Consider the following 22,049-nt stretch of genomic DNA (forward strand, 5'->3'; position numbering starts at 1 on the left):
CCTGGGAAATCCCATGGTCAGAGGAGTCTGGCAGGCTGTAATACATGGGGTCACAAAGAGTTGGATACAACTTTGCCACTGAGCATGCACGAATGCTATTATTAACGGCTCAACTCTGCATATCTCATACTTTTCTTTTTATTGAAATATAATAAGCACAATATTATATGTTATAGGTGTACAGTATAGTGATTCACAATGTTTAAAGGTTATACTCCATTTAGGGTTATTGTAAAATATTGGCTATATTCCCTGTGTTGTACAATATATTCTTGTAGCTTATTTTATACCTACTCCAAGCTAGTAGGTATTAAATCTCCTTTTAATCCCCTACCCCTATATTGCCCCTCCTCCCTTCCCCCTCCCCACTGGTAACCACTTTTTTAGTTTCTGTATCTGTGAGTCTGCTTCTTTTTCTTGTATTCATTGGTTGTATTTTTTTTAGATTCCACATATAAGTGATATAATACATTATTTTTCATTCTCTGTCTTACCTCACTTAGTATAATACCCTCCAAGACCAACTATGTTGTTGCAAATGGCAAGATTTTATTATTTTTAATGGCTGAGTAGTAGTCCATTGTTCCACATCTTTTTTATCCATTCATCTATTGATGGACACTTAGGTTGCCTCCATACTTGGCTAGTGCAAATAATGCTGCTATGAACATTGGAGTGCATATAATCTTATCAAATTGTGTTTAAATGATCTGTACTAATGAAAGAATGTGAAGACAGCACAGTTCAGTTCAGTTCAGTCACTCAGTCGTGTCCGACTTTTTGCGACCTCATGAATTGCAGCATGCCAGGCCTCCCTGTCCATCACCATCTCCCGGAGTTCACTTAGACTCACATCCATTGAGTCTGTGATGTCATCCAGCCATCTCATCCTCTGTCGTCCCCTTCTCCTCCTGCCCCCAATCCCTCCCAGCATCAGAGTCTTTTCCAATGAGTCAACTCTTCTCATGAGATGGCCAAAGCACAAACAATGAAAAATGTGAAAGATTGAAATATATACCACATTCTTGGATTTGAAGAATTAATTTTGTGTTAAAGTAACCATACTATCCAAGGCAATCTACAGATTCAATATAATCCCTTTCAAAATACCAGTTGCATTTTTCACCGAACTAGAGCAAGTAATTATAAAATGTGTATGGAAACACAAAAGACAGCAAATAGCCAAAACAATCTGAGAGAGAAGAACAGAGGAGGAGCCATGCTGGAGGAATCATGCTCCCTGACTTCAGACTATACTACAAAGATACAGTAGTCAAAACAGTATGATACTGGTTAAACAAAACAGATACATTGATAAACAGAACAGAACCGAGAGCTCAGAAATAAATCTATGCACTTAAGGTCATTTAACCCATGCCAAAGGAATCAAGAATATACAATTGAGAAAAGACAGTTTATTCAATAAATGATGATGGGAATACTGAACAGCTACATCTAAAAAAATATTAGAATATTCTCTAATACTACACACAAAAAATAAACTCAAAATTGGTTAAAGACCTAAATATAAGACCAGAAACCGTAAAGCTCTTAAGAGAAAAGTATAGGTAGAATACTCTTCCACATAAATCATAGCAATATTTCTTGAATCTGCCTCCTAAAACAAAGGAAATAAAAGCAAAGACAAACAAACAGGACTCAATTAAACCTAAAAGTTTTTGCATAACAAATGAAATATTCTACCAAACAAACAAGCAAACAAAACTGCAGAATAGGAGAAAATATTTTCAAGTGATATGACTGATAAGGGGTTAATTCCACAATATATAGCTTGTACAATTCAACATTAAAAAATAAACAATTCAATTAAAATTGGGCAGAAGAACTAAACAGACATTTTTCTAAAGAGGACATGCATATGGTCAATGGGCATATGGGGAAATGGAAATCATAACCATGATGAGATATCACTCACACCTGTCAGAATGGCTATCCTCAAAAAGAACACAAAAAAACAAATGTTAGCAAGATGCAGAAAAAAGGGAACCCCCATACACTGTTGGTGGGAATGTAACCTGGTGCAGCCACTGTGGAAAACTGTATGGGGGTTTCTCCATAAGCTAAAAACAGAATTACCATATAACCCAGCGATTCAGCCTTTAGGTCTCCTGATATTTTTATGGGTAAACTCAGAGTCATGTTTGGGCATCACCGCATCAATTGGCACTATGTCTCATCAGGACCAGGGCTCATCATCATGGGCTAACTCATCATCAGTGGATATACAACAATTGCTAGCTCAAATATTTTATCACTGTTGAGGAAGTACTGGGAATTAAAAAAGGACTAGGTCACATTTCAAATTTTAATATATTAACACTTTCTTTGTTTTAATAGGAAAATTATAACAATTTGTTTCAATAGAAGCATCAGCCCTTAATCTGTTTTATAGAACCCCATATTTTCACAATCTCAGACCTTTCAGAAATGTCCCATGCATATATGCTCCCTCAACTTAATTTTTTGGGGTCATAATATTCTGAATTAGAGAAATAGTCTAGGCTTATTAAAGATAAAAGATGCATACCACTCATCCTCAATTGCTGATCATACTGGTACTTCTTACATAAAGGTAATAAAACAAGACTAGTCCCTATGTGGATAAGACAGTGGTAAATCAGGAGGTTCTTCAATACTTTAGGCTACAAAAGTATTCAAATACATGTTTAACTTCTACTTCATTGTCTGTGCATTGTGTTTAAGGGTATGGCCCTTGGATACAGTCTACCATAGCACAAAATGTGGATATTGTTTAAGGTACTTTAATTCTATGGGCCTTAGATTTCTCATCTGTAATATAAGGTTAATAATATTATCTACTAAGATGTTTGGAGGATTAATGAAATTATACTCATAAAGCATGATAACAGTGCGTGATATAGAGTAACGACTCTTTTAACATTGGTAATTGTTTTTACAATGACTATGCCAAATATGTTGCTATCAATACAATTCTCCCTCAGTATCCTAGGGAAGATTTGTTCTAGGAAATGCCACAGATACCAAAATTCACAGATGCCAAGTCCCATAGTGACCCTCTGTACTTCTGAGTTCTCATCCCCAGATTTGACCCATGGTGGTTGGCCAGATCTGCCCATGTGGATTCCACATATACAAAAGGCTGAATGCACATTCATTTTTTAAAAATTCACATATAAGTGGACTTAGTTCAAACCTGTGTTCAAGGGTCAACTGTATTTAGATATGTATTATTTTATTGTATTATGTTTCTGAGTATGTAGAACATACTTAGTATAAATGAAATATTTTAATTATACTGACTTTGAATACTATTGTATCTTTTAAAATCAATTATTTAAAAGTTTTTCAATCCATCCAGTCTGATGGATAAAGTAATTCAACCAAGAACTAATGCATAAGTCTCCAATAGTCCAATTATAGAAACTGTGGAGGTATTAAAGGAAACAATGGTGTTTAACAGATAACGTATATCTCTAGTACTCCACTGTGGACTACTAGAAAATTTTGAAGTATAGTTATTTTACTATGTTGTGTTAGTTTCTGGTGTACAGTAAAGTGATTTTTACACACACACACACACACATGCATGCACACACACACACACACACACACACACACACATATGGCTTCTCAGATGGCTCAGTGATAAAGAACCCACCTGACGATGCAGGAGACACAGGAGATGCAGGTTTGATCTCTGGGTGGGGGAGATCCCTTGGAGTAGGAAATGGAAACCCACTCCAGTATTCTTGCCTGGAAAATCCCACGGACAGAAAAGCCTGATGGGCTGCAGTCTATGCGATCGCAAAGAGGCGGACGTGACTGAGTGTGCACCATATATCTATTTCGTCATGTTCTTTTCACTATAGATTGTTATGAGATTTGACTATAGCTCCCTGTGTTATATAACAGAACCTTGTTGTTTATTTTATAGTTTCCCAGTCCTTCTCCCTCATGTACCCGATTGTCATCTCAAATCTTTTCTTTCCAAATCAAATATTTTCTTTCCACCTCAAATATTTTCTTTCCACCAAATTGACTTGCGCAATTGAGTTCTGTGTCACTGTCCCAGTACTGTTAGGATTTAAGACATAGATCCATATTTGGTTCCTCCCTCACATAACATGATTCCTCTCATTGTTTTTCCATCCTTCCCTTCCTTTATTACAAAACTATTCTTCCCTCAGACCGTGTTCATCACTCCATAGATTTTAGTAAACCCTTTTGGATTCAGCCTCTCCCCTCCCAAGGGCAAAACCATAAAACAGCGTACATTTTAATCCCCCTACACTGTTCACGTGCCTCACCACCCAGTAAAAATCTGCAGTTGCTTCCTGCTACCAAAAATTAAATTCTCAACTGTCCTTCAAGGCCATCAACATCTGTCATAGACTTACTTTGATTTCATTCTCTAATACATTCACTTATTCTTGTGTGTGTTCACTCATTTATTTATTTACAAACAATGTGAACTTTTATGTCATGTCACAAAAGGTCATTTGTACCAAGCTTCTATCTTACTTATACTGTGTATCAACCGTCTTGAAAGATGCCTTACATATCTGTTAGTCGGCTCAAGCTGCTGTAACAAAATACCACAGACTAAGTAGCTTAAACAACAGAAATTTGTTTTCCCATGGTTCTCAAAGTCTAACATCAAAGCACCAGAAGGATTGGTGCCTGATGAAGCCTATTTTCCTGGCTTGCAGACAGCCATCTTCACCCTGGCCTTTCCTCCTTGCACTTTCAGAGCAAGTGAGAGAGCTCTAGAATCTTCCTCTTTTCATAAGGACATCCACGCCATTGTCATTGTTGAGTGTGAGCTCTGTTCTGTCCGACTCTTTTGCAACTCCGTGGACTGTATCCCACCAGCCTCCTCTAATCATGGAATTTTCCAAGCAAGAATATTGAAGCAGTTTGCCCTCGCCTTCTCCAGGGGATTGTCTCTTGCACCTCCTGCATTGACAGGTGGATTATTTTACCCCTGTACTACCTGGCAAGCCCCGTAAGGATATCAGTGCTGTTGGATTAGGGCCCAGTCTTGTGACTTCACTTGACCTTCCTTACCTCTTTAAAAGCACTATCTCCAACTTCAGTCACACTGGAAATTAGGATTTCTACATACGAATTTTTGGGAGGAGAGAAGCCACATTTCAGTTCGTAGCAACTTCCTGTATTTAATTATTTATGCCACCATTGTATTTCCAGTTTGCCATACTTTCATTATTCCTATCTATCCAAACCTTCATATCCATTATGGAACATCTCTTTCTTAAAGAAAAAAAAAAAAAACACACACACAAAACTCTGTTCAGTTTCTTTATAGTGAATTGCTCTGCCTCTACATAGTTTGAGAATTTATATTTTGTACCACGTATTTGACAGTATGATAACTTGCAATTATTCAGATACATATGAAATAGAAAAGTCTCTTTCAGGCTACAACTATACCTATTACAAGTGTTATGTATTTGAACATAATAATAATAAGTATAAAAATAAATATAGTATAACATAAGCATAGCTTATGATTTTTTGGTAAGTAGCTTATATATTTTTAGTAAGAGTAGAATCTCAGGTTTGCATACAGAAATACCTTACTATATTGATTATGCTGGTTAATTTTTAAACCTTGAGTCAAAATTTTATGGAGTCATTTTAATATTATACTCATTAACAGATTCAGAAATTTAATTATCCACAGAGATGAACACTATTACTTTTTGTTTTAAATGTAAAATCTATTTAAAACTGGATTTTTGGAAAATTAGCAGGCATTATAAAAGTCATTTATACAAATGTTTGATAGAGTAAACAAGTCAATGTACTATGGTATAATTCTAAACATAGAAAGTTATTACAACATATGAATGACAGTCCTAAGATAAATATTATAAATTACTTTAACAGCTACATGGTCTTCGTATATGTTCCTCCTTAGGGGACTTCCTACCACAGTCCAGTACTCCTGTTTCTCTTGTTAAAAGGGAAATCATTGAGCTAAATTTACTTCACAACAAAAGGTTAGTTACAGTGTTTTATTGTTTCCAGGATTATTTGTTTCCCCCCAAAAAAGACTTTAGGAGTGGTATGATATTTTTCACAAAGGCTAAAATACAATGGTAGCATTTCAGATGTTAGCATACATGAAGAGAGAAATATTTTGCTGTTGGACTCATTATCTTATTTCTTCTTTTTAAACTGTACTTTAGAGGCAGCCAAACATCCTACCATTTCAAAGATACCTATCAACAACAATAAAAAAAAATTCAAGACATATCTCATATAAAAATATGCTTTTTTGATCTCTGCTTTCTTTTTAATGTTCAAAAGTAATTTCTCTTTGTTCTCTCCTGTTTTTATACATATTGTAATGGAGGTATTGACTCCTCTTATTTTAGATTATCTTTTAAAGGATATTTATGCAGCAAACAGTTTAGGATGATATAGTTTCTTATCTGATGCAACAGCCAGTTGGGCTTATGTCTTTAGAAGAAACAGGCTTCCTCTAGGGCAAAAGGGCATCATGCTTCTTGCCATTAAAAAAAGCTCAGATTCCCTGAGCTCAGATTTCCTTTCCAGTAATGTCAACCATTGCATATTCATGGATCATCTGGCCCTCCAAGAACTAAGGCTTGGGGAACTAGGACAAAAATAGTGATAACCTGACTATTGCTATTGCTATGAATAATAAACTTTTTTCTTCTCCGATCCAGCCAAAATCTCATTGTATTCTACCAGTACCTACTAAACTGTGATCTTCTAACTTAAGAGCTTATAAATAGGCAAATCTGAGGCTCTTCAGAAAGTTTTACACATAAAGTCGCCCATGGACTATACAGTCCATGGAATTCCCTAGGCCAGAATACCGGAGTGGGTAGCCTTTCCCTTCTCCAGGGAATCTTCCCAACCCAGGGATCAAACCAGGTCTCCCACATGGCAGGCAGATTCTTTACCAATTGAGCCACAAGGGATGCCCATGTATTAATGAAGATCATGTTTTTCTCTTTCTGAAGACTCATTTTTATGTAATAAATAACCTAGGTTTCAAGTTCCAAATATGCTATTTGTATTAATCTACTAGGGCTGCCATAAAAAAATACCACAAACTGGGCAGCTTCAACAACATAATTGTTTGTGACAGTTCTGGAGTCTGGAAGTCCAAGTCCAAGTCCAAGGCTTTGGCATGAATGGTTGCTCCTGAGGCTTCTCCCTTCGACTTGCAGATGGCCACCTATTTGCTGTGTTCCTCCAGGCCTTTCTTCTGGGCTGGTACATCCTTGGTGTCTCTTTTCTTATAAGGACACCAGTCATAATGTGTTAGGGTCCACCTCTATGACGTTATTCAGCCTTAATTATTGCTCTAAGATCCCTAACTTCAGATGCATCCATGTGGGTTAAGATTTCAACATGGATTTTTGTAGGACACAATTCAGTCCACAGCACTCTTCTCATATGTTTGAACACAGTTCTCCATAAGTCTCTCATTTCTTATAGAGACACCATCTAACCTTTTATCCCATACTCTGATATGTGTGAAGTGTTTTGCTCACGGAAAGTTGGTTTATAGTACAGTATTACAAAAACAATGTTTTCCACTTAGATCAATCTAAGGCAGATATATTTATTGCCATTATAAAAGATTTGGGTTTCTTAAGCTTTGCTCTCTCCTGTTATTTAACCAAGGCAATGGCACTCCACTCCAGTATTCTTGCCTGGAAAATCCCATGGACAGATGAGCCTGGTAGGTTACAGTCCAAAGGGTCGCAAAAAGTCAGACACGACTGAGCAAGTTCACTTTCGCTTTGCACTTTGATGCACTGGAGAAGGAAATGGCAACCCACTCCAGTGTTCTTGCCTGGAGAATCCCAGGGATGGGGGAGCCTGGTGGGCTGCCATCTATGGGGTCGCACAGAGTTGGACATGACTGAAGCGACTTAGCAGCAGCAGCAACAGCAATCCCTGGTACCTTGTCCTTGTTGCATCACCCTATAGGAGGTTCTGGGGCTACCAGAAGAAAATGCTAACAGTTTGAGCACTATCATTGTTATAAGTAATTATTGTCCCTTGTCCCAAACTCAGGAGTCTCAAAACTTCTGCCAGCATCCATGAAATTGGTAGGCTAACTCATCAACTTGTAATAGAGTTGTAATAAGAGTCTGTAAATCCAGACTCTTCACGATTTTTCACACCATCTTCTATTTCCTTCATTTCTTACAATATTTGATTTCCATTCCATGGGAGAGTAAGGAAAGAAAATTTCTTTCAATTCTCTGACAAATTTGTTATACCTCTGCTTTAAATATAAAGCCTTCTAGGCAAAGATTTGTCTGGATTTTCCAGACAGATTTTGGCATCTTATCATCTGAAAGATATTGAGACTTTGTTAATCTCATCTTACAGATCACTCCTTTTTATTCTTCAAACCTAAGTTCAAGAGTCACCTTTTCAAGAAGTACTCTCTAAACATATTATTTGAATTTGGGATCCCTCATTACCTACCAATAATCACATATAGTACCTTTAAACCATTTAATACAATCAACATTGAGCCAGTTTATTCAGCTTTTGTTGTTGCTGTTTAGTTGTTCAGTCATGTCTGACTCTTGTGACCCCATGGACTGTAGCCCTGCCAGATTCCTCTGTCCATGGGATTTCCCAGGCAAAAATACTGGAGTGGGTTACCATTTCTCCATGGGATCCTCCCAATCCAGAAATTGCACCTGTGTCTCTAGCATTGGCAGGAAGATTCTTTACCATTGTGCCACCAGGGAAGTCCTTATTCATCTTGTTTGTTATTAGTGTCTCCCACTAGATGCAACTCAGGGACCTGATTAGTCTTATCCACAGTTTTATCAACAGCAATAATTCTCAGCAAGGTATGATTTTATCACCCAACAGACATTTGGCAATGTCTCAAAGGCAATTTTGGTTATTAAAACTAAGAAGGGGGTACTGTTAGTATCTAGTTTAGAGGTCAGCTGCTGCTATTACTGCTAAGTCACTTCAGTCCGACTCTTAGCGACCCCATGAACTGCAGCCTCCCAGGCTCCTCTGTCCATGGGATTTTCCAGGCAAGAGTACTGGAGTGGGGTGCCATTGCCTTCTCTGAGTTTAGAGACCAGGGATGCTGCTAAACATCTAAAATGCACAAAAATGTTCCATAGCAAATAATTGCTCGCTGTACAACGTCAATAGTGCGAAGATAGAGAATCCCTAATCTACTGCATCCAGTAGAGTGTATGAGAATCAAAGGTGACTGAAGATGTGTTGATGCATGTGAAAGAATATTTTTGTCATACTACTTCGTAAATTATATTTGGATTACATTATTCTGGCTTTCACTGTTAACTGCTTGAGCAAAAAGAATATTCCCTAAACCTGAATACTCTTAAACTCCAAGTAGGATAATCACAAAGATATCCTCATCTAGAGATGCATAGTAAACTATTCATAGTAAAACACAGTAAAAACACAGTAAATACCAACAGAAAATCTTGAATGACCACTCTAGTTTTCTCTTCCCTATTCCTAGTGACTCTAATGACTGTATGAAAAAACTAATCTCACATTAACCATCTTTGCAAATATTCTTAGTGGAGAAAGCTTGTCACAGTGTTCTCATTGTATCTGTAGGTCCCTACCTTCACAAGTTTCTTGCTTCATGTTTTCTTACATTTCTAGCCATTAATAGATATATACTTTGAAAGATTATGCATTTAATCAAGGGGTTTTAAGTTTTTTGGATGAAGGATCCACCCTGCTAATTAAACTCCTCAGTCAAAGCTCAGTCTGGTCAGTCATTGTTTTTCTCCCTGGAGATAACCATCCATCTTTCAAATTCTCTAGTGTTTTCTGAGATTTTCTCTTTTCACCATTTACAGAGTTCCTTTCTAGTCAAATCCTTACCTCTTCTTTATCTGCGCTTCTACATAACACTTATGGTTAAACAGATACTTTCATTTTCTTTGTCCTCAGAAGCTATGTGGACTAAACCTGACTCTGGATTACCTATGATTTAGAAACTTCCTTCTTATATAACATCTCTCAGGTAGCCCATATAGGGAATGACTAAATTTTGTAAATTTGAATGAAAAAGTAGGAAATCAAGAAATATCTGGAGTAACAGGCAAATGTGGCCTTGGAGTACAGAATGAAGCAGGGCAAAGGCTAGTAGAGTTTTGCCAAGAGAACACACTGGTCATAGCAAACACCCTCTTCCAACAACACAAGTGAAGTCTTTACACATCACCAGATGGTCATACCAAAATCATATTGATTATATTCTTTGTGGCCAAAGATGGAGAAAGTCTATACAGTCAGCAAAAACAAGACTAGGAGCTGACTGTGGCTCAGATCAAAACTCCTTATTGCCCAATCAATTGAAACAAATTGAAGAAAGTAGGGAAAACCATTAGACCATTCAGGTATGACCTAAATCATATCCCTTATGATTATACAATGGAAGAGAGAAATAGATTCAAGGGGTTAGATCTGATAGACAGGGTGCCTGATGAATTATGGACAGAGGTTTGTGACATTGTACAGGAGATGGGGATCAAGACCAACCCCCAAAAAAAGAAATGCAAAAGAGCAAAATGGCTATCTGAGGAGGCCTTACAAATAACTGAGAAAAGAAGAGAAGTGAAAAGCAAAGGAGAAAAGGAAAGATATACCCATTTGAATGCACAGTTCCAAGAAGAGCAAGGAGAGATAAGAAAGCCTTCTTCATGATCAGTGCAAAGAAACAGAGGAAAACAATGCAACGGGAAAGACTAGAGATCTCTTCAAGAAACTTAGAGATATCAAGGGAGCATTTCATGAAAAGATGGGCTCAATAAAGGACAGAAATGGTATGTAACAGCAGAAGATATGAAGAAGAGATGGCAAGAATACACAGAAGAACTATACTAAAAAAATCTTCATGACCCAGATAATCATGATGGCGTGATCACTCACCTAGAATCAGACATCCTGGAATGGGAAGTCAAGTGGGCCTTAGAAAGCATCACTACAAACAAAGTTGGTGGAGGTGATGGAATTCCAGTTGAGCTACTTCAAATCCTAAAAGATGATGCTGTGAAAGTGCTACATTCAATATGCCAGCAAATTTGGAAACCTCAGCAGTGGACAGAGGACTGGAAAAGGTCAGTTTTCATTCGAATCCCAAAGAAAAGCAATACCAAAGAATGCTCAGACTACTGCACAATTGCACTTATCTCACACGCTAGTAAAGTAATGCTCAAAATTCTCCCAGCCAAGCTTCAGCAATATGTGAACCATGAACTTTCAGATGTTCAAGATGGTTTTAGAAAAGGCAGAGGAACCAGAGATCAAATTGCCAACATCTGTTGGATCATGGAAAAAGTAAGAGTGTTTCAGGAAAAATCTACTTCTGCTTTATTGACTGTGCCAAAGTCTTTGACTGTGTGGATCACAATAAACTGTGGAAAATTCTGAAAGAGATGGGAATACCAGACCACCTGACCTGCCTCCTGAGAAATATGTATGCAGATCAAGAAGCAACATTTAGAAATGGACATGGAACAATAGACTGGTTCCAAAGAGGAAAAGGAGTATGTCAAGGCTGTATATTGTCACCCTGCTTATTTAACTTATATACAGAGTATATCATGAGAAACACTGGGATGGATGAAGCGCAAGCTGGAATCAAGATTGCCAGGAGAAATATCAATAACCTCAGATATGCGGAAGACATCACCCTTATGGCAGAAAGCAAAGAAGAACTAAAGAGCCTCTTGATGAAAGCGAGAGAGGAGAGTGAAAAAGTTGGCTTAAAGCTCAACATTTAGAAAACTAAGATCATGGCTTCTGGTCCTATCTGTTCAGTTCAGTTCAGTCGCTTAGTCATGTCCAACTCTTTGCGACCCCATGAATCGCAGCACACCAGGCCTCCCTGTCCATCACCAACTCTCGGAGTTCACTCAAACTCACGTCCACCGAGTCGGTGATGCCATCCAGCCATCTCATCCTCTGTCGTCCCCTTTTCCTCCTGCCCCACATCCCTCCCAGCAGAGGAATTTTCAGTCTTTTCCAATGAGTCAACTCTTCGCATGAGGTGGCCAAAGTACTGGAGTTTCAGCTTTAGCATCATTCCGTCCAAAGAACACCCAGGGCTGATTTCCTTCAGAATGGACTGGTTGGATCTCCTTGCAGTCCAAGGGACTCTCATGAGTCTTCTCCAACAACACAAAGCATCAATCACTTCATGGCAAATAGATGGGAAAACAGTGGAAACAGTGACAGACTTTATTTTGGGGAGCTCCAAAAACACTGCAGATAGTGACTTCAGCCAAGAAATTAAAAGGTGCTTACTTCTTGGAAGAAAAGCTATTACCAACCTAGGCAGCACATTAAAAAGCAGAGACATTACTTTGTCAATAAAGGTTCGTCTAGTGGAAGCTGTGGTTTTTCCAGTAGTCATGTATGGATGTGAGAGTTGGGCAATAAAGAAACCTGAGCACTGAAGAATTGATACTTTTGAACTGTGGTGTTGGAGAAGACTTTTGAGAGTCCCTTGCACAGCAAAGAGATCCAACCAGTCCGTCCTAAAGGAAATCAGTCCTGAATATTTATTGGAAGGATTGATGTTGAAGATGTAACTCCAATACTTTGGCCACCAGATGTGAAGATCTGACTCATTGGAAAAACCCTGATGCTGGACAAGATTGAAGGTGGGGGGAGAAGGGCACGACAGGATGAGATGGTTGGATGGCATTGCCGACTCAGTGGACATGAGTTAAATAAGTTCTGGTAGTTGGTGATGGACAGGGAGGCCTGGCATTCTGTAGTCCATGGGGTCACAAATAGTCAGACACAACTGAGTTATTGAACTGAACTGAACTTCAGAAGAGATTTTTATACTAGAGTGTGAAAATCATGTGTGTTTCAATATATTCTTGCAACATATTTGATTTCTATTCATATCGAGTAAATTATTTGATTAGAATTTGATCCTATATATGTCTCAGGATTTTCATTAGAGACAAATCAATAAAGTTTAAAGAAGGTGTATGAGAAATAAAGTAAAAATAAAATCTGCTCTTTTCTTAAAACCTTCAAAGAAAATCCTGGAGAAGAAAATGGCAACCCACTCCAGTATTCTTGTGATACGATATGGACTCAATATTTGCTTTTTGCAATATTGTTCAGTAAAATTTATTTCATTATTAAAATATGATTATAATAAATAATGAGTGCTGTCTTTTTCTAGTCAGTGAATTTGCCTTATATTTGGAAAATATTTTCTACCTATCCTCTCAGTCAGCAAATGATTTATAAGTGTTGGCCAGCTTATGCTTATAATATTTTTATTTATCTACTGGTATGTGGTACTTTTTATGTCTCCCAATAATAAAATTTAAATTGAGATAAAAGCCTCTTTTTTGCTTTGCTCTCATTTGACCAGAGATGAAGCATATTTTAAAGTAAGTTTTTATACTCTCAAAATATTATTTTTAAGCTAAAGTATATCCCATGCATGCTCAGCTAATTTTAAAGTTCTGCTATTTGTAAATATTGGGTTTCCCAGGTGGTTTAGTGGTAAAGAATCTGCCTGCTAATGCGAGTGTTGCAGGTTTGATCCCAGCTGGGAACCTCCCCTAGAGAAGGAAATGGCAACCCACTCCAGTATTCTTTGCCTGGGTAATATCATGGACAGAGGAACCTGATGGGCTACAGTCCATGGGGTCACAAAAGAGTCAGACACAAACTGGCAACTAAACAAAAATAACATTTGTAAACATTTTTTTCTTAGTAGAAAACTGAGATTGGCCTTTATTCAAGGTCATTGATGAATTGATATTTTTCTGGAAGGCACATTAAGGCTCAGAAAGGATGGAAGTGTACCAACAAAGACTGTTATTTAATCTATGAAGATGAAGCTAAGCATTTTGACCAATGATTTATCATTTTCCTAAAGTTACAGTTGAACTATTGCCAAGGATTTCAATGAATACTATAGATAAATTGAATCTATTTTGTTACTGTATTCAGTATTAAGCTTCTTGCTGGTTATATATTTATAACAATCAGGCAGTGTAGGACAGGATTCATCAGCAAATAACACCATTCTGCTTCATAAGTAGTGCTATTAGTCATGTCAACATATCAGAGCCTTTGCTAAGGAAAACTTGCTATTTTACTATAATTCTTAATATCTCAGAACTACATTTCTGTTTTTCTATTTCTGTTTTTCTGAGGAGTATTTTAAATTTCTATAAACATGCTTATAGCTATATAACCACCATGTCCCTTGTTGAAAGCAGATATCATTAAAAAATGTCAGTTAACTTATTTGATGTAGAAACATTTGCCAGCTTTTACCTGGTGTGATTTGCTAATTGTTTTTAATAAATGATTGATTAATAGTTTGAATATTACATGTGAACATAAAGTATTTTACATTATATGTACATATATATATATATATATATATATGTCAGTAAAGATTATTCTTCTGCTAGACAAAGGTGCAGTAGAGTTGAGAATGAAACTTATTGAATTAAAACCAGTCCAAGTAAGGCAATGAAATAATAAAATAAAATGGCTAAATTAATTGCTTTGAGCAAACTTAAAAACATTCCCCTTCCAGGAAAATCAACTCATTGGACAAATACTTGACCTTATTGACAATGGTCTATATGATAAGAATATCAACAATGTCCTTAGATTAGGGACACAGAGATTTTATCTCATTTTTTAAATGAAGCCAGCTTTTGCAAAATATTGGTAACCACTTGCATGGATTTGACATGGCCAGAAGCAGCTTTCTTGCTGTGAAAAGAAAATTGTAGTTTGTTTCAATAACTAAACATTTAAGTAAAATGGAACAGCACTTCTACTTTTTCAATAACTTTTCTGTTTTGTTCACAAATTATCTATTTGATGCAAGAAGCCCAGCTATAAGTGTATTTCAGCTTTCAGCATGCCTTCCTCACTAAGCTTAATTATTTCTAGATTTTTATTTAAAGTGAGAGACATGGCTCTTCCTTTCCCTTGCACACTGAAAGACCATGTAAGTTTATTATTGGCCTAATTTTAGTATTGCAATGTATCAAGAAATAGGGAAGCCTAAGAAGGAGGGATATGGGCAAACAGTTGGTCACTGGAGCAGTCAGAACACATGTTTATCTATTAAGTTCAGTCTTCAGTTCAGTCGTGTCTGACTCTTTGCGACCCCATAGACTGCAGCAAGCCAGGCTTCTCTGTCCATCACCAACTCCCGGAGTTTACCCAAACTCAGGTCCATTGAGTCAGTGATGCCATCCATCCATCTCATCCTTTGTCATCCCCTTCTTCTAGCCTTCAGTCGGTCTTTTCAAATGAGTCAGCTCTTCACATCAGGTGGTCAAAGTATTGGGGTTTCAGCTTCAGTGGCAGTCCTTCCAAAGAATATTCAGGACTGATTTCCTTTAGGATGGACTGGTTGGATCTCCTTGTTGTCCACGGGACTCTCAAGAGTCTTCTCCAACACCACAGTTCAAAAGCATCAGTTCTTCAGCACTCAGGTTTCTTTGTAGTCCAACTCTCATATCCATACATGACTACCGGAAAAAACCTAGCCTTAACTAGATGGACCTTTGTTGGCAAAATAATATCTCTGATTTTTAATATGTTGTCTAGGTTGGTCATAACTTTTCTGCCAAGGAGTAAGTGTCTTTTAATTTCATGGCTGCAGTCACTATCTGCAGTGATTTTGGAGCCCCGCAGAATAAAGTCTGACACTATTTCACTGTTTCCCCATCTATTTGCCATGAAGTGATGGGGCCAGATGCCATGATCTTCATTTTCTGAATGTTGAGCTTTAAGCCAACTTTTTCATTCTCCTCTTTCACTTTCATCAAGAGGCTCTTTAGTTCTTCACTTTCTGCCATAAAGATGATGTCATCTGCATATCTGAGGTTATTGATATTTCTCCCAGCAATCTCGATTCCAGCTTGTGCTTCATCCAGCCCAGCATTTCTCATGATGCACTCTGTATATAAGTTAAATAAGCAGGGTGACAATATACAGCCTTGGTGTACTCCTTTTCCTATTTTGAACCAGTCTATTGTTCCATGTCCAGTTCAGTCCTACATGGGTGTAATACAATTATAGCAGTAACACTGAAGATCTTAGATCACAAAGTGCCACAACAGAGATAACAATAATAATGAAAAAATTTGACATATTGTGAGAATTACCAAAATGTGACACAGAGATATGAAGTGAGCAAATGCTGCTGGAAAATGTCCCTGATAGGCTTCTTGATACAGAAATGCCGTAAACCCTCAATCTGTAAAAAAAAAAAAAAACCAACAAAAAACAAACAAAAAAAAAACAAACAATACCTGTGAAGTACAATAAAAGCACAATAAAATGAGATATTTCTATACTGTATTATTTTATGTGAAGGAAAAATCATCAGAGATACAGTATGCTTTTAAAAAATTTTATTTATTTTTAATTGGAGGATAATTACTTTACAATGGATTTTACCAAACATCAGCATGAATCAGCCACAGATATACATGTGTACAACCAACCTGAATCCCCTCCCACCTTCCTTCTCACCCCATCCCTCCAGGTTGTCACAGAGCACCGGCCCTGGGTGTCCCGCTTCATGCATTGAACTCGCACTGGTCATCCATTCTGCATATGGTAATGTTCGTCTTTCAAGGCTCTTCTCGCAAATCATCCTACCCTCTCCTTCTCCCACTGAGTCCAGTAGTCTGTTCTTTATGTCTGTGTCTCACTTGCTGCACTGTATGTAGAATAATTGGTACCATCCTTCTAGATTCCATATATATGTGTTAATATACACCACTTGTCTTTCTCTTTTTGACGTCACTCTCTATAAGGTTCTAGTTTCATCTATCTCATTAGAACTGACTCAAATGCATTCATTTTATAGCTGAGTAGTATTCCACTGTATATATGTACTGCAACTTCCTTATCCATTTATCTGCTGATGGACATCTAGGTTGCTTCCATGTCCTAGATATTGTAAATAGTGCTGCAAGGAACATTGAGGGTTCATGTGTCTTTTTCAGTTCTGGTTTCCTCAGTGTATATACTGAGCAGTGGGATTGCTGGGTTGTCTGGAAGTTCTAGTTCCAATTTTTAAGGGAATGTCCACACTGTTCTCCATAGTGGCTATACCAGTTTGCATTCCCACCAACAGTGTAAGAAGGTTCTTGTTATCCACAGCTTCACCAGCATTTATTGTTTGTAGACTTTTTGATGATGGCCATTCTGACTGGCATGAGATGATACTTCATTGTGGCTTTGATTTGCATTTCTCTAATAATAAGAGATGTTGAGTCTCTTTTCATGTGTTTATTAGCCTTCCGTATGTCTTTTTTAGAGAGTTGTCTGTTTAGGTCTTTAGCCCACTGTTTGATTAGGTTGTTTGTTTTTCTGGTATTGAGCTACATAGGTTGTTTGTATATTTTGGAGACTAATTCTTTGTCAGTTTTTTTGTTCGCTATTATTTTCTCTATTCTGAGAGCTATCTTTTCACCTTGCTTATAGTTCCCTTCATTGTGCAAATTGAAAAGCTTTTATTTAACAAACATAACCTGATTTAATATGGGTATGTGAACCACCCTGTAGAAAAAGCAATTATTTTATTAACATTTTAGTAGCATTATGTCAGTTTCACAGAAAATATTTTATACCCTGACAAGGATGAGTTCATTGTCCTTTTAAATCACTGAATAACATTTTTACTACAAATAAAATAAATAACACTTAAGCTCAACATTCAGAGCACTAAGATTGTGGCATCTGGTCCCATCACTTCATGAGAAATAGATGGAGAAACAGTGGAAACAGTGACAGACTTTATTTTTTAGGCTCCAAAATCACTGCAGATGGTGACTGCAGCCATGAAATTAAAAGATGCTTACTCCTTGGAAGAAAAGTTATGACCAACCTAGACAGCATATTAAAAATCAGAGACAATACTTTGCCAACAAAGGTCTGTCTAGTCAAGGCTATGGTTTTCCAGTGGTCCTGTATGGCTGTGAAGAAAACTGAGCACCAAAGAATTGATGCTTTTGAACTGTGGTGTTGGAGAAGACTCTTGAGAGTCCCTTGGACTGCAAGGAGGTCCAACTAGTCCATCCTAAAGGAGATCAATCCTGGGTGTTCATTGGAAGGAATGATGCTAAAGCTGAAACTCCAATACTTTGGCCACCTCATGTGAAGAGTTGACTCATTGGAAAAAACCCTGATGCTAGGAAGGATTGAGGGCAGGAGGAGAAGGGGACGACAGAGAATGAGATGGCTGGATGGCATCACTGACTCGATGGACATGAGTTTGAGTAGACTCCGGGAGTTGGTGACGGACAGGGAGGCCTGGCGTGCTGCGATCGTGGGGTCGCAAAGAGTCGGACACGACTGAGCGACTGAACTGAACTGAACTGATTGTGCATTCTCTGTAATTCATGGATTAAAGTGATTCATGCAGCTGACATGTTTACTAATTGCAAAGCGACCATCTGACACAGGTACAAAGTTGCTGGATCCATTTTACGGTTTAGGAAACTGAGTTGCCGTGAGGTTAAGCCATTTGCTGATGGGGGAGCTGGGATTCAAACCCAAATAATCTGGCTCTAGACTCTGCCTTTAACCCAGTGCTGTATTATTTTCCAAAATAACAGTACAAACATCAGCTTGCAGTGTCTGGTAATAAAAAGCTCAACAAGAAATGGAGTTCTTCTTGAAAAGACTGACTGAAGAGTAGTGGATAATCACAGAGGTATGGGTAAAGTGAAAGAAATCATAAAAGGGACGTGGAGACAACTGGAAACTAACCAGAAGAAGAGAGCCGATACCACTGCTGTCTGGAATAGCAAAGATAAGAATTGTGATAAGAAAGCGACAGTCAGAGTTGACCCCTTTTTCTTAGAGTGACTCAGCACTTTGCCGCATTGTGGTGACAGGATAGGAAGGGAATAGGGATAAAAATATGCTGACCTCTCTCTTCTCCTGCTCATCTATCTCCTGCCAGTCATACCACGCTCTAAACACAATTAAAAGCCAGAAGTGAAGGTGGCCAGGCCAACTTAGTTCATAGATTCAGCCCATAACAAGGCTGAGAAAGGCAGAGAAAGAATCTGAAGGAGGGGTTGTGATGGTGGCAAACGGAGACTCAGAAACACATGTGGAATAGAGGCTGTATGTTTGCTTCCAGTATTAACAGTAGAACTCATAAATTAGTCATTGTGTACAATTGTGTACAATTAATTAATCATATATTGTGTACAATTAATTATTTATTAGATCTTATTATATTTTACATGCTTTCAGTAGCTATATTCTTACTTTGATTTCTCATAGTAGATTACTGTCAAGGAAATTATTGTAAAATTCATATATCTTTATTGTTTTAAATGGCATGCAAGTCATGGAAAATTAAAACTAGCTCATCAAAGAATGTATGTGAGTATAGTCATAGTATCTTAAAAGTAGCTAATCATAGTGCAGTAATTCAAATATTTTTCCAGGACCAAAAACTGTTAATTCAGAAAGCATATGTGTAGTTTACATTTAGTTTGCCATTCATATTATCAATAATTGATTTTAACATTAAAGTTTCCCTAGTAAATTGATTATTTATTTTAAAACCAAAATGAAAAGCCAAAGATACTTATATATTTGAATATTATGGCTACCTGATTTAACCGTGGCAAAAACACAATTTGTTGTTCATTGGGTTATGCTATGTAGATGAGGATAGGTTTAATGGTCAGGAACCACAACTGCTCTTTGAACCCATCATAACTGACAATGCTTAGAGTAGACAATGCTTCTGAAAGAAAGATTTTTAATCACTAATTCACTGATATCCAGGAATATAAACTCTAGAAATTGAGATAGGTTGTTGCTATTTTTAACATACTTTTAAAACACAGTAAAGTTTTGTATGGACTGCATCTCAGTACTAAAAACATTACCAATGATTGTACATTGTGAAATATACAAAAATGGAAAGAATAAAGGTAGTTTTTCTTCTAATATTCATATGGCTTACATGAAACCATTAGGCAAAATAGGAGGTATAGCAGGGAAATAAATGACATTTTGTTAATCATCACCATAACATTATTTGATATTTTTCTTATTTTTCCTAGATGTTTGGATATTCATATTGTATACATTATCTCAAGTAATCTCACAATAACTCCATGAATTTCTATTGTCATTATCCATAGTTTTCAGATAATGGAGACTGAACTTCAGAGCAGTTAATTGTCTTACCTAAGATCTCACATGTCTTAAGAACCCAGCAGAGAATAATCTCAAATAGTGTATCAATCCTAAAATTGCCTTTAGCATAGACAAGAATATAAACTTGCTAAAGGGTGAGGTTTTTAGTCTGTAGCTAGGTCCCTACTGTATGGGACGTATAACATTGAAATGGTTACTGAAGAAATGAATTTGAAGTCTACCTAACTCTGAGTGTCACACGCTCAACGTGTGACGCTTAAGTCTAACTCTGAGTATCTAACTCTGAGTACCCCAAGTCTACTTAACTCTGGATTTCACACTCTGAACATCCACAGAAGATTGCATAGTAGTAAAATGTATTTGAAAAGAAGCAATTGATATGTTTAACATATTTTAAATGTTTGCTTTGACAACCAAAAACTTATATAAACATTATGTGACAGTATGCTTATCTGCCACTTAAATGTTTATTAGAAAAATAACAACATTTTTTCATATGTATAATATATTCTTATATATTCTATTTTAAAATTTTAAAAATCATGAATGCATTGCTAATATCATACATATTCAAAAAGTAAGGAAAAGAGAAACTTAGGAGATTGTAAAAAGTAAAAGCAATGTAAAATAATATTGAAAACAAACAAACATAAAAACCAAACTTGAAATACCTGCAGTAATCTCCATTTCATACTGTTGGAAAGATTTAAAATAGGACCATACAGGACAAATTGTATGGTAGTCTGAACATTGTTTGGCATTGCCCTTCTTTGGGATTGGAATGAAAACTGAACTTTTCCAGTCCTGTGGCCACTGCTGAGTTTTCCAAATTTGATGAAAGTTTGAGTGCAGAAGTTTAAAAGCATCATCCCTTTAAAAACAAATTATTTATTTATTTATTTATTTTACTTTACAATAATGTATTGGTTTCACCATACACTGACATGAATCTGCCACAGGGGTACATGTGTTCCCCATCCTGAACCCCCCTCCCATTTCCTCCCTATCCCATCCCTCTGGGTCATCCCAGTGTACCAGCCCCGAGCACCCTGTATCATGCAACGAACCTGGACTGGCGATCCATTTCACATATGATGATATACATGTTTCAATTTCATTTTCCCAAATCATCCCACCCTTGCCCTCTCCCCCAGAGTCCAAAGGACTGTTCTATACATCTGTGTCTCTTTTGCTGTCTCACATACAGGGTTATCATTACTATCTTTCTAAATTCCATATATATGCATTAGTATACTCTTTTGCTGTTTTTCTTTCTGGCTTACTTCACTCTGTATAATAGGCTCCAGTTTCATCCACCTCATTAGAACTGATTCAAATGTATTCTTTTTAATGGCTGAGTAATACTCCATTGTGCATATGTACCACAGCTTTCTTATCCATTCATCTGCTGATGGACATTTAGGTTGCTTCCATGTCTTAGGATTTTAAATAGCTTAGCTGAAATTCCATCACTTCCACTAGCTTTGTTCTTAGTAAAACTTCCAAAGGTCCACTTGACTTCACACTCCAATATGACTGGGTCTAGGTGAGTGACCATATTATAGTGGTTATCTGGGTTATTAGAAGCTCTTTTGTATACTTCTTCAGTGATTCTTGCCACCTCCTCTTAATCTCTTCTGTTTCTGTTAGGGTTTTTTTCCATTTCTGTCCTTTATTGTGCCCATCTTTACATGAAATATTTGCATGGTAACTCCAGTTTTCTTGATGAGATCGCTAGTCTTTCCCACTCTACTGTTTTCCTTATTTCCTTGCATTGGATAAAAAAGGCTTTCTTATCTCTCTTTGAT

This window comes from Ovis aries, chromosome 9, assembly GCF_016772045.2.
Source record: "Ovis aries strain OAR_USU_Benz2616 breed Rambouillet chromosome 9, ARS-UI_Ramb_v3.0, whole genome shotgun sequence".
In the NCBI taxonomy this organism is placed as follows: domain Eukaryota; kingdom Metazoa; phylum Chordata; class Mammalia; order Artiodactyla; family Bovidae; genus Ovis; species Ovis aries.